Source organism: Tenrec ecaudatus, chromosome 9, assembly GCF_050624435.1.
Source record: "Tenrec ecaudatus isolate mTenEca1 chromosome 9, mTenEca1.hap1, whole genome shotgun sequence".
Lineage (NCBI taxonomy): Eukaryota > Metazoa > Chordata > Mammalia > Afrosoricida > Tenrecidae > Tenrec > Tenrec ecaudatus.
In genome coordinates, this window is record NC_134538.1 from 59837246 (window position 1) to 59851194 (window position 13949).

A 13949-nucleotide genomic window follows, 5' to 3' on the forward strand; every position below is an offset into this window, starting at 1 on the left:
TACTAAGTCCTTAACTCTTTCTTACTATGTTTTTCTGTAATAACTTGTTTCTTTTGCTTAGACCATTTCTCCCCAACCTCTCCTGCCATACCCCCAAGGAAGCATTAATCCAGTTATGGTGTCTATAGATTACCTATCCTAGATTTCATATACAGACAAACATTAAAACAAAACTAACAAAAACAACAAAGTAAAACAAAAATAAACACATCTATACATGATCTTAGTAACTCATAACAGTAGTATTTGAGATGATGTTAATATAGTGAAAGAACACCATGAGAGGGCAGAAGACTTTGAATTAAGCAATAGACCCACTATGGAGTCTGAATTTCTGCTTTGGGTGGGGTCCTTGTCCTGAGGAATCTCTTAGAAAATAAATTGATTACACTGGGAAATTATGAAATGAAAATTGGGTCGGTGGACCAAGGTTTCAGACCTCAGTTTTCTTTGAAAACCTAAGATATCTGAGTTCATAGTGTTTACTTCAGCAGCGTCTCATTCTAAAGAACAGTTTCCCTAGTTAGATCTTAATGTGGATTGATGTGTCTTCCAAAATTTTTGTTCAACTCCTCACTTCTGGTATTTGTATATGGGAACTAGCTATAAATATTTTTAAAGAGACTGTTAACTATAAAATTAGTATGAAACCACCAAAGAGTGCTGTGGGTTCTTCTGGCAAACTGAATGGTGTTGTAAGAAACACAGAGGGAAAATGGCCCTGTGATAATTAAATTAGATAACACCAGAATGCCTGGTGACTACCAGAAGATGAGAAAGATCCTCAGAGAGAGACAGTCTTTCAATAGCCTGAATTTGGAACTGTAGTCTCCATAATTGTGAAACAGCACATTTCTGTTCTCATAAGGAAAGGAAAAAAGTTCATAGTCCTTTGATAAGCTTGACCTAGAAAATGGATACTGACCAAGTCTATGTGCCATCCATCAGTTGAATTATTAAAAACTTCTTAAAAGTTCACCTATTTCCTTATCTTAAGGTTTTGTCTCTCTAGGGAACATAGCAAATCATATGACGTAAATCCTGACAAATATGCAATTAAAAAAATCATTTTATTGGGGGCTTGTACAATTCTTATCACAATCCATACATACATCCATTGTGCCAAGGACATATGTACATTTGTTACTATCATCATTCTCAAAACATTTGCCTTCTACTTGAGCCCTTAATATCGGCTGCTCATTTTCCACCTCCATCCCCACTCCCCCCTACTTCATGAACCCTTCATCACTCATAAATTATTATTATTTTGTCATATGTTACACTGTCTGACGTCTCCCCCTGCCTTCTTCTCTGCTGTCTCTCCCCCAGGGACGTAGATTCTTGTAATCAGTACCCCTTTCTATCCCACATTCTCTCCACCCTCCAAGCATTGCCACTCTCACCACTGGTCCTGAAAGAGTCATCTGTCCTGGATTCCCTGTGCTTTTATTCCCCGTGTTAGTTATTATTTAATAACTAAGCACAAATATTTTAATGTGATTATCAAATTTTCCTAGGTATTGAATTCATATTTACTCTCATCTCCTCTAATTTTCCTCACCATTCTCCTAAATCTAATTTCATTTTCCAGATAAAAAAAAGATTGGTATTTTGTTCATAACTTTATTATTATTTTTCTCATAACTATATTATTTTGTTCATAACTTTAAAAATATATTGACAATATTCTATTCCACAGAGGAGTTACCTTCCATGTGACTCTCTCTATATCACTGTGAGGATTCATTATATAGCACCTTGACATACTATACTCTAATATCCTACAGCAAACTGGGACATGAATGAAATTTTATTCTCCTTAGGAAACTTATAAAACTTGCATGTTGATGATTTCTCTTGAACTTTATAGCAAATATTGTTTCTCTGATTTACACAACGGTCAATCATTTCACTGCTACCATATATACCACTTTCCCTGACTTTCAATACCTTTAAAAAATGTTCAAGAATGTGGAAATAAGATAACTAAACTTAAAATACTAAAAGTAAACAATAGTAAAGCATCTTAAAATGATTCCCATAATATGTGTTAATAGCTTCTAAGTAAAGATAATATCAATCAAATCTAAACTTAATAAATTGACTTAATTAATGTTGCACCATTGTCTTAAAAGATGAAATTTCTAGAAAACTGATTTCTGGATATATGACATTTTACCAGTATAGTGATTCAAGCAATAATGATAAAACTATACTTATGATGTATTTAATCGATACCAGTCAAACTTCTAAGTACTTTTCAAATAGTAACTAATGTAATCTAAAAACAAGAAAACATAGGCAACTTTCAATATCTATGTCAAGGTACAATGCTGTATATGATAAAGTAATAGCTACACACCTATAAAAAGTCCAGTTAACACAGCTGTTAATCAGTTTATTGCTCCAACCTCTAAAGACAACGATGATGGAATTGAAGAACCATACCCAGTTCTTCAATCTAATATTAATCAAACATGCATCAAAGGGCATTCTAATTAGAGTGACTGAAATGGAAAACTTGGAAACCAGAAGGATCAGTAGCTGAAACATATAATCTTGGTAATAAAAAAAAACAGGTGAAAAATTTATGATACAATTTTATGATACTAACCACTTCTTCACTTCAAATGTCTTTTTTAGTAACACAAACGCTAACGACATTATAGACCTCACACAGGAATGAAAGTGACTGTGTCTGTGTTAAAAATAGCAGACAAGCCAGATCACCTCTGCCTAAAGCAAGTGATTGGCCAACTTAGGATGAGAACATTGGTTGTTCAATTTGTTCAAGTTGAAAATGAAGAAAATCACAAGTTCATGAGAGATAAAATATTACATTAAGTGTACCATACCTGAATGTAGAGACAATCCCAATATCAGAATCAACACTTTGCACACAATGACTAGGTGAGTTTAAGGAGGGCGTAAAAAATAGCATACATGAATAAAAGAAAGGGTCATAAAAAACAAGCAAACAAGAAATACACAAAATACCAAAGCAACTCTCAGAAGAAATACTAAAGTTTTGTCTTAAAAACAGAGTAGGTGAAAAAATGGAAGGAGTGATGAAGTAAAGGAGCGGAGCAGAATTTTTAAAGGTAGCTCGAGAAGAAACTGTGCAAAGTAATGCACCAATGTAATGTATAGAAGCAATGTACAAAAAGTATGTACAGAAATGTGCATAGATCTGGAGTTAGGAGGCCAGAAGAAGCGAACACCCAGCATATCTCAAGCTGAAAGAGCTAGAGGAAGACCACTCTCGACTTGAAATTTTGAAGGATTCTATGGGCAAAATCCTGATCGATGTAGGAAACAGCAAAAGAAGATGGAAGGAATACAGAGGCACTGGCCCAGGGAGAGCTGGTCAACCCTGAGGCCTTGCAAGAGGTAGCATATGAAAAAGTACCAATAACAATTAATAAAGGAGCGCAAGCTACACTGCATATGCTAGTAAAAAATGAAGTTCTAAGAATTGGTGGATAGCAATCAAAATGTTTCAAGAAACGGATGTAGCCCAGGAAGCCCGGACTAGTCTATGGCAAAAAGTTTGGAAGACTACTACTTGGTCAAATGACAAGGAAGTGTCCCTATTTAAACCCGTTCCAAAGAAAGGTGAGACAACAGAATGAGGTAAATGTCAAACAACCATACAAAACCAAAATTTTCCTGAGGATAATTCAATAATTGTTGCAGCAATCTATTCAGGAGTAGCTGCCAAAATTTCAAACCTGATTCTGACGATGGGACGGATGAGAGCTAGCTACCAAGGCTGGCATTCAATGAACCTCAGCTGAAAGCAGAGAATACCAGAAATATGTTTACTTGTGTTTTCTTGACTATGCAAAAGCCTTGGAATCATAACAAACTATGGATAGCATTGAAAAGAATGACAATTCCAGAATACTGTATTGTGCTCATTGAACACAGACCAGGATGAAGTCATTCAAACAAGCTAACAAAAAGGAATATTGAACATTTTTATATCAGGAAAGATGTGATTTGGGGTTGCATTTTTTCATCATACTCATTCAATAGATGTGCCGATATAAAATAATCTAAGAATCAGAACTACGTGCATAAGAATTTAGCATCAAAATTGAAGAAAGCATAATTAACAACCTGTGATATACCTATGACACAACTGCTTGTTGAGAGGGAAGAGAACTTGAAGCTTTTACAGATGAAAATGATGGACAATAGCAGAAGGCATGACAACTCAATGTAAAAACAAAAAAATTCTCAAAACTACATCAATAGAAAATATTGACATAACTGGAGGGAAAATGAAGTTATGGGCTTAATTTTCCTTGGATCCATAATCACTGATTATTGAAGCAACAATCAAGACATTAGGCTACTTTATATATTGGTAAACTTGGCCGCACAAGAATTCCTTTAAGTCTTAAAGAGCAAAGAGTGTCCTTTGAGGCCTTAGGATGTGCCTGACTTAACCCATCATATTTACATGTTAGGGCTAAACAATGAATACGAAATAGAATTGATGCCTTTGAATTATAGTGTTGGTGAAGATATTGAAAGTAACTCAAACTGCCTGAAAAAAACAAAACAAAACCTGACTTCACAGAAGTTAAACCCTAATGCCCCTTAGAAGCAGGATAGTGAGACTTTATCTCATGTACTTTGGACATTTTTTAGGACAGAGCAGTTTCTTTCAAAGAACAGTTAGGCAAAGTAGAGAGTGAAAAAGATCATTAATGCGATAGATTCATGCACTGATTGCAACAATGGACTCAAACATGACACCACTTGTGAGAATGACTCAGAATTGGACAGTGCTTTTTCTTTATTTTCTCCCAGTTCTGGAGGCAAGATTTCTGAAATCACCATTGTTGGGTCAAATGCAAGGTGCTGGCCGGGTCATAACTTCCTTTATAAAAGTAAACTTCTGTTTGCTCAACAACCAAGTGTGTGGTAATTTGTTATTGCAGTTATAAGGAAATAATTTGAGTGACATAGCAGTGATTAAACACACTGGTGTAAATATCCTGTTTTGCCATTACTTAGCTAAGTAACCTCAAATAAATTAAATAGTCTCTGAGGGTGTCTATTTTGATATCTGAAAAATGAATACAATAATGTTGCTGTTAATGCCACCCAATCAGTGAACATTTGTAAAACGTAAACATTTTCTAGGAACATCATAACAGCCTAAGCATAGGCATTTTCAGCTTAAAGAGGGTGATATGAATTTACAACAGAGACTAAAATGATTGGACCCCAAATCACTTCATATCAGCAGGAACCAGAAACTAGAATAGAAAGACAAGAGAGGCTTTCTTTGTTTCATGTGTGTTTCATGGGGAATCCTCACATGAGAAAAGAAGATCCTTCCCAGTGAACTCTTATCCCTACTGTAAGTGGCAAAAGGCAACTCACTCCACAAGCCAGGCACCCTTCCATAAGTCAGCTTCCTGCCCCAGACCACTCGGCTTTTACATGCTTTGGGGACTAGGAAGTTCATCATTCTGTCTCATGCTCTGACTGCTGATGTGGCTATTGTTGCTCCTCTACTACTTCTGTGGTGTCAAAGCTGTCTTCTTGGACAAGGACATTCACTGTGAAGAAACCTCAGGGTCCAGAGTCCTCTCCTAGATCTTGATGGCAATCAGATATCTCCCTCCTGCTTCTGAATGGCTTATTTTATATCCAGCAAAATGGCATTCACAATAAATCCTATAAGCAAGCATTCACAACAGAATCCTATAGGTATCTTCTTCCAGCTTATATGACCCAGACATTATGAAAAGGTCCTTTGGTGGTAGTTAGAGATTAGGCTACAAGACTTACCTTTCTAACCTTCTGGATCCTTCCATAAATTAATGGCAAATTTATGATTTATTAATTCAGTTTTCTAAGTCCTTCATATTTTCCTTTTTTTCAAACTCCTTCATATATTCTAAGACATTAAAGATATTCTCTACCATGTTTTTCACTCTTGAGCTTTTATCTTTCAAACCTTTAAAAAAATTTCTATTAAAAACCTGTTTAAAGCAAATTAGGCTATGTCTTTCCTGATTTTAAAATTGTTCCAGTCTTTATCTATCATCTAACACCAAGTCACATATCCCTTTTATAGCTAAACCTTGTATACTTTTTCAATTATGAGGTGGATATTTTGCTGTTTACCTCATATTTTTTGTTGATAACCAAGTCCGTCATTTTGCTACACGTTTCAGCAGATAATGCCATTTTGATGGCACATTGAAATATGGCATTATTCTAAATTAGTTTATACCCTTTTATTATGTTCTACCTGTTGCCATAAAACTGAACTAAGAAAGTTTAAAGTGTTTGTATATTTAATATAAAGTTCACAGAATACATTTGTGACTCTAGCAACCTTAAATAGCGCTGCGGTTATTTCACCTTGTCAGAAAACCATCATCCAGTTCCTTAAAGTCTATTTTTTAAATTTCCATCTTAAAACCAGGGTCTTTCATGCAACAGCCCTGGATCCTAACAACTGAGACACCCAGGACAACAACATTGGTACTCATTCCCATATGTATACTTCAAAAATGTCAAGTCAAGTATCATTCTTTCTTCTCTGACATTTCATTTCAAAATAGGTGCATTCACTTGTGGAATACAGATGCAGTGTTATAGAGAGATGTTAGAGAGATTGATAGATAATTAAAATATCGGCTGGCAACGATGGTTTTAATAATTGTGTTGTAACATCATATGAAAATTGGTGATTCCCTAGGCTTTATATGAGGAACTACGATCCCTGGTGGTTTGCTGATGAATAAGTCAGTTACAAACTAGCGATTCTGCATAAGGAAAACAAAAACAAAGGACGGTCTACCCCCTTTTTTTAAATGCAGTGAAGAGCACGGATGCAATCCAACACTACCACAAATTGTGCAGTTGATTTTCCCACATTTGGGGAAATCACAGAGGTCAGCACATCTGGAGTCCAATGGATGAGCCTTGCCCTGGAAAAACTACTTTCCTGATCAAGACATCTCCCCTGCCAGGTAAGGATTAGGTCTACCTTTACAAACTTTTGATCTAGAAATGGGGCAGTTCTACTCTTTCATAGACCACCATGCATCAGAACTCACTGCATAGCAAACAACACTAACAATATATTAGGAATAAGAAAATAAGTAATTATATCAATGAATTATCACAGATTCTCTAGCACTGCATTATAATTTACTAGCTTATAATTTACGTAGCTCATAAGCATTTAAAGGTAGCATTCTGGCTTGAAAAACATTATATATAAATATATATATATATATATATATTTGAGAGAGAGAGAGAAGTGGTGGGTGGTGGATATGTGTTGGGCTACAATCCACATGGTAAGCAATTGAAAACCACCTGCACTTCTGCTTGAGATAGACTGGCCTTTCTACTCAGTACAGAATGACAGTCTCAGAAACCCACAGGGGGTCCCTATGAATCAGCATTGGCTTGATAGCAGTGAGTGATTTATATATGTACACACATTTGTTATTAATGTTTACTTATAAATTTTAATAAATATTATTTTTTATATTTTAATTCCATTATTTTCTTTAATGCACTTTCCAGTTTATGGAATCTGTTAGATTTCCACTTATATTTCCTTGGGTAGCTCCTTCCTCATTTGCAGTCTCCATTTGATGTTTGCATTCAAAAGGTAAAATGTTTTAACAGATGTTTTAGAACTTTCCTCAACGATTTAGAGATTGAATGTGGGATCCTGCCTAAACCCCCACTCACAGCTAAACACTTGGGTAGACTCAGGAAGAATCCACAGGGCACGTTAATGAACAAATTGATTATTTTATGCAGATATTTGTACTGGGGAAAATCACAATATAAAAGTAAAAGAGTCGTGAAAATATAAATTGCAGAATTGACTGTAGTAAAATATAAACTTAACAAAGATGATATAGGCTCTCAAGTCTATGGAGCTAAAACAAAACCCCACATTCACTGCCATCAAGTTGATGCCAATTCATTGAGACTCATGCTTAGGAAAAGATAAAACTGATTTCAGAGACTAACTGTATGGGAGGCGAATGCCCTGTCTTTTTCTGAGAGAGCTTCTGGTGGTACCGAACTGCCTACCATGAGGATAGCAGCCCCAAAGTCAACTGCTATGTCATCAGGCTAAAGTGAAAATAAAAGGGATTCAAATATTGGCATTTCACTACAGACAAAATCAAAATGCATGACTGGTGAACAAGATCAACTATCACATTAGTACTGTGAAAGGTAACACTCCTACACACTGAATACCGTATTATTTGTGTTAAAAAATAGCTATATATTTGCCTGCGCAGTTCTAATTTACTGTATGGATCCCAATATGCTATGGATCCCAATGAGATAAATGGAAATTCTAGAATGCTTTATTGTGTGAATCTGCACATGGACCAAAAGTGAGTTCAAACACACCAAGGAATACTGCAGGGCATAAGATCAGGAAAAGCGTGTTCAGAGTTGTACTCTTCTCTTTTTAACATGTATGCTGAGCAAATAATCAGAGAAGGTGGACTATATGAAGAAGATTCCTTAACAAATTGAGGTATGCAGATGGCACGAGCCTGCCTGCCTGCCTGCCTGCCTGCCTGCCTGCCTAAAGAGAGGTGGGTTTGATGCATTTGCTTGGGAAGATCCTTTGGCATTCAGCTCAATGTGAAGAAACCTACAAGCCCAACTAACAACAGCTATTGGTCAATCGCAAGTTCTGGTTATTCAAATAAAGAGAAAAAGAAAGTGAAGTAGTTAAAGATTCCATTTTGCCTTGATCCTCAATCATAGCTCATCGAAGCAGCAGTCTAGAAGTCAAGCCACATGTTACACTGGACAAATCTGGTGCATAAGACCTCTTTAAAGTGTTGACCGAGATATTACTTGGAAGACTAAGGGGAGCCTTCCCATGCCCCAGCATTTCCAATAAACTCATATGAATGTAAAATATGGAAAATAAAGAATATATAAGAAGAGTTGATGCATTGGGATGATGGTACTTGTGATGACAGGACAGTGGACTGCCAGATTAAAATATAAATCTATTTCATAGCCAAATTGGTTTCTATGTAGCTCACAGCCAAAATGCTTCTTAGGGAAGACGACAAAACTTCTTCTCACATGCTTTGGACAGCTTATCCAGAGAGTCCAGTCCCTGGAAAGGGCTGTTATGCTTGGTAAAGTAGAAGTTTAGCACACAAAAAGCTGACCTTGAAGGAGAAAAATAGCCAGCGTGGCCGCAATACAATCCACTATAACACAGGCACAGATAGTGCAGGACTGCGGTGTTTGCTTCTGCTGCATGCTGTGCCACTATGTGGAGCAGCCAATGTGAACACAACCAACAGCAGCTATTGGTCAATAACAAGTGTGATTTAAAAACAAAACAAACCAAACCAAAACTACATTGGGATGTGCTTCAATTATAGTGAAAGGATATATCCTGGCTAACTCAAATATTTTCCCCTTTTTTCATTAGTCTTGATTGTCAATTATAAGAGAGAGAATAACCTGCAGATTTAATAAGAATTTTTAATTAAAATGGAAATGACTTTATTTATAGGATCCATGTTTAGATAAAATGGTAGGGATAAAATTCTGTGGGAATAAATAAGAGTGCAAGATTGATATGTGCAGTGTTTTGGAAGGCAGGTGATGATAAATGATATTAGACTATTTCTCTGTAATATTGAGACTGAGTGGAGTAACTAGACAGACAGAGAGAGATTGGAGCACAATATAACCTTTTAACTGTTATGAATGCCCATAGAGGGAATATAGAGACTTGTATAGTAAAAGGCACTCAAAAACAAATCTAATAAATGCTAGTCAAGAATATTACAGTCAAGACTGAAATAACAGACAGTTGGTTAGACTGTATGGTCAGTTAGGTTTTACACTATCATGAGATACTTGCTTTTCTACAGTGCTATTTTCAGACCAATGAAAGACATGCACTACACGGAAACACGGCGGTGAGTTTAAAACAAAATACTAAACGCTGGGGGTGGGGAGAAGCATTTATTTAGGTGATTAATAAATTTGTCAAATTTGCTGCCACCCACTCCACAAATAAATAGATTATTCAATTAATTAAAACTATCGAAGAAGTGCTTGACTGAAAGTCTTCCCGTATAACTGTTTTCAAATCTTCATATTTTGCATATGTTTGAAGAGATGGAAAGTACAATGACTTGGCCCACGCTCCATCTCAAAAATGAAGTCCATTGCCACCAAGCTGAATTTTATTGACGCAGTTGTTGTTAGGTATCAACCAGTGGCTTCCCACTCCTAGCGACAAAGAAAAGAAACTGCCCTGTCCTGCACTGTCCTATCTATTGTTCCTACGCTGGAGCCTATTGCTGCAGCCCTGGCACCGTGCCTTGAGGCCTTCCTCATTTTCACTGCGCCTCTACTCTAAGGCAGGGCCTTATCCTAAGGACTCATTGTGTTAGGTTGGCACCAGAATTAAGTGAAAGCCTAAAATCCGTGCCTGATTCTTTTGTTCATATATGTCTCTGGGTCACCTTAGAGTCTTGTTATTTTATGTTCAAGAACATTGTCCATCATCTTCCTGGAGCAGCACTTCAACTGCCAACAAGTCAGTGCTGACTCTGAGAGATCCTGTAAGTCAGAGTAGAAGCTCATGGGGAGGAAGAGGGATGGATCCTGTTTCCTTCTGGGGTTGGAAATAAATATCAACAAAGTATCTATTAAATATTGGAAAATTGAAAACCATTTTACTTGCAAACTTTCACCCAGATCATAATAATAAACAGAAAAACAAATAATAAATGAAAAGCGAATGCTAGAAAATGGATTATTATAATATACTCTGAAGGGCAATCATTGCCCAGAACAACTTACTTCCAAAAAAGAGCTGAAAAGATTGCTGGACTTTTAAAGCACAGCTAAACCATCCAAATGAGAACATCAAGTGAATGATTAAAGCTCATCATACTGAACCTACATTCACCAAAGGTTGTTTGGGGTTATTGGATATGCTTCATATAAAAATATTTCACACCCTAAATCAGAAAAATGGTAATTATGGAGAGACAGTAGGTATGAGAAAAATATTAGAAGAAAATGGCAAAGCAAATACCTAGACAACTGACTTGGTTTTATGTCTCTTTCATTTTTAATTCAGTAAAATTCTTTTTCACATTCTCTTCTGTAACCTCATATTAAAAAAATCTTATTTCAAAATTAAAATAAAATTTTAAAAACTTGCAATTTTTATGATGTTTACTGTTTTATGTCTTAATTTCTAGGTTATTAATGACAATAGTTTAGGAAATCTTAGGGTGGTTACTGTTACATGATGTAATAAAAGGCAATCTCTCATGATTGTGATCTGGTATAATTGACTAACCAGTTGTAAAGATAATTTCCTTGGGTGTGAGCTTGCTGCCAACATCTGACTCAATATGTTCCCTGGGCTCCCGCTCTTGATCTTGTACTATTCTTGTCATCAGACCTCCAGTTTCTGATCATAAGCCTGCAGAAGCCTAAACATGATACCTGACTGGAAGATTTTGGATTCACAAGTCCCTTCAATCCTGTGACTCAGTAGTGGTTTCTACCCTTTCCCATAAACTACAAATTTCAGATTTACCAATCCCAATTATTTCATGAAACATTTGTTAAGTAAATCTTTCTCTCTGTAGATAGATGATAGATAGATATGTTAGATAGATATGATAGATAATTAGATATAGATGATAGATAGATAAGTAGGTAGATAAATGGCTATGTGGTTATATAGATAAGTAGATATGCAGGTAGTTAAATAGGTAGATAAATCACTGGTTTTGCTCTTCTGCAGAACACAAAGTCATGTGCCTGGATTCATTATTTTTTTTTTAATGTAGACTGCTTTTTACAAAAGTATTAGAAGTGATCACAATTCAAACTGTTGTTTTATGGTTATTTTTAGCTGTCAATTGAGTGGATTTTTACGTATGACAATGCTCTGTGTGTGGAATAGAACATCTCTACAGTGTGGAGGCCGCGATTAGGCCTGTGCCTGTAGGTGTGTTTAAATGGCTAACTTTTGGCTAGCAGTGCAATGTGTGCACTATGAAAAAGGAGCCAAGTAACCCTAAATGGGAACAGTGAAGAAATCTACAATACTGCGTAGGAGAAAGGGAAACAAGATCAATATAGAAATTTGAATTGAGAATGGAGGAGCACAGTTGGAATTCTAGGTAAGCATACAGTTGTTCACCACTGTCTATGTCACCTTCGAGAATCCAGCCTGAGGAAAGTCCAAACACTGGCCTATACATATCATTCAAACATTTCCATAATGATGACCCAAACTGATGGCCATCAAGTCACCTGTGACATAGCAACTCGGAAGGCCAGGGGGAACTGTTCCCTGTGGACTTCTAAAGCTATGCAGCTTTATGTCCATCTTTCTTCCATGGAGTAGCTAGGGTTGTGAAGTACTGACCTTGCCATCAGCAGCCCAGTCCGCTCCCAGGACTCTGCATGGTGACAGGTTTAATGCTTGCTATCTTCCATGGAGTACACGCCAGACACTGATTATAGTATTTTACTACAACAATAATTCTCAACCCTGGGTGTACCTTAGAGTACTCTGTGGTGCATTTAAAACATATAGCTTTACAAGCATAACTTAACAGCTATCAATTATGATCCCTTATGATAGAATCGATGCATCAGCTGTTTAAAAAGGTCCATGAGAAATCATGGAGCACCAGGATTTTAAGAAATTAGCCAGAAGAGTGAGATAAAGGTTTCCTTTCAATCAGAAGGTATATATAAATATATTTCTTAGTTATTTGTAATATATTGGTTCCAAATTCTGAATGCTATCAATGTAAATCATGTAGCCAAATGGAAAGAAATCTCATAAAGCTTTAGACTTTGTGAAATGGAACAAGTTTGCCATTTACATCAAAGATGAAGTATGTATGGGTCATTTTTATGTATTCACACATTATTTAGCAAATATTTCTTGCACTTTCCTCATGCTTCAGGTTGTAATTCCTTCTATTTCATATTTATTTATTAGTATTTATAGTACTTTCAGTCTGCATGGGGAAAAGCTAGATCAGTTCATTTAAAATCTTCATAACATGTGAATTCATAGAAAGCTCCTTAGAGCTCAATAGACACATTTGTTTTCATTAATGTTGGATAATGAAGGGGAGGATTTCATTATTTCGACACAGGACATTTTTCTTGTACCAGAAGAGAGAAATTTACTTTGTAATATTTTACGCTGCCCTCTACTGTGGAAAGCCCCTAGGGAATGCAACGCTTCCCAGGTCAGACCCTCCGATAAAGCAGGCTGAATCAGATAGGCAGCCCATACTTACTGTTTTTCCTCAGATAAATCTGTGTTCTGGCCTTATGGCTTAATGTATTATCTCCATTCCCTAAAGTCAACCCGAAATTCACAATTCAGAGGACTGTTGACGAGGGTGTAGCAGGCTATGTCGGAAGGGTCGTGGCTGCAAACTGAGCGCACCAGAACAATGTGCACTGATTTCTCATTTACTGCACAAACGCTTTTGATTCCATGGATTTTAAATGCTGGCTAACTTTGGGAAGCATGATAACTTATGAACAGTTAAGTATGCTCGTGTGCAACGTGGTCCGACTAAGCGACAGCTATTTGAACAGAACAAGACAATACTGAATGCCTTAAAATTTGGGAAGATTGTATCAGGGTTGTCATCCTTTGACCACGTGTATTAAATCTGCATGCTGAACAGGCGAGCCAAGAATTGGGCGTTAGGATTGGAGAAGGTTTAACAACTGTGAAGTGTAGATGGCACAACCTTGCTTGCTAAAGATGAGGAGGACTTGATGCACTTGCTGATGAATAACAAAGACTACAGTATTATTCACAACTCAATGTGAAGAAAAAAAATTCTTCATAACTGGACCAGTAAACAACCCCGATAAATGGAGAG

At 36.4% G+C, this 13949-nt stretch overlaps 1 non-coding gene across 1 annotated transcript; it reads right to left on the minus strand.

Annotated features, from left to right (window-relative positions):
• Positions 1-6851: 6851 nt before the first annotated feature.
• Positions 6852-7015, minus strand: LOC142457390 (U1 spliceosomal RNA). Its single transcript, XR_012786145.1, has one exon. It is a non-coding gene; the product is annotated as a U1 spliceosomal RNA (small nuclear RNA).
• Positions 7016-13949: the final 6934 nt, after the last annotated feature.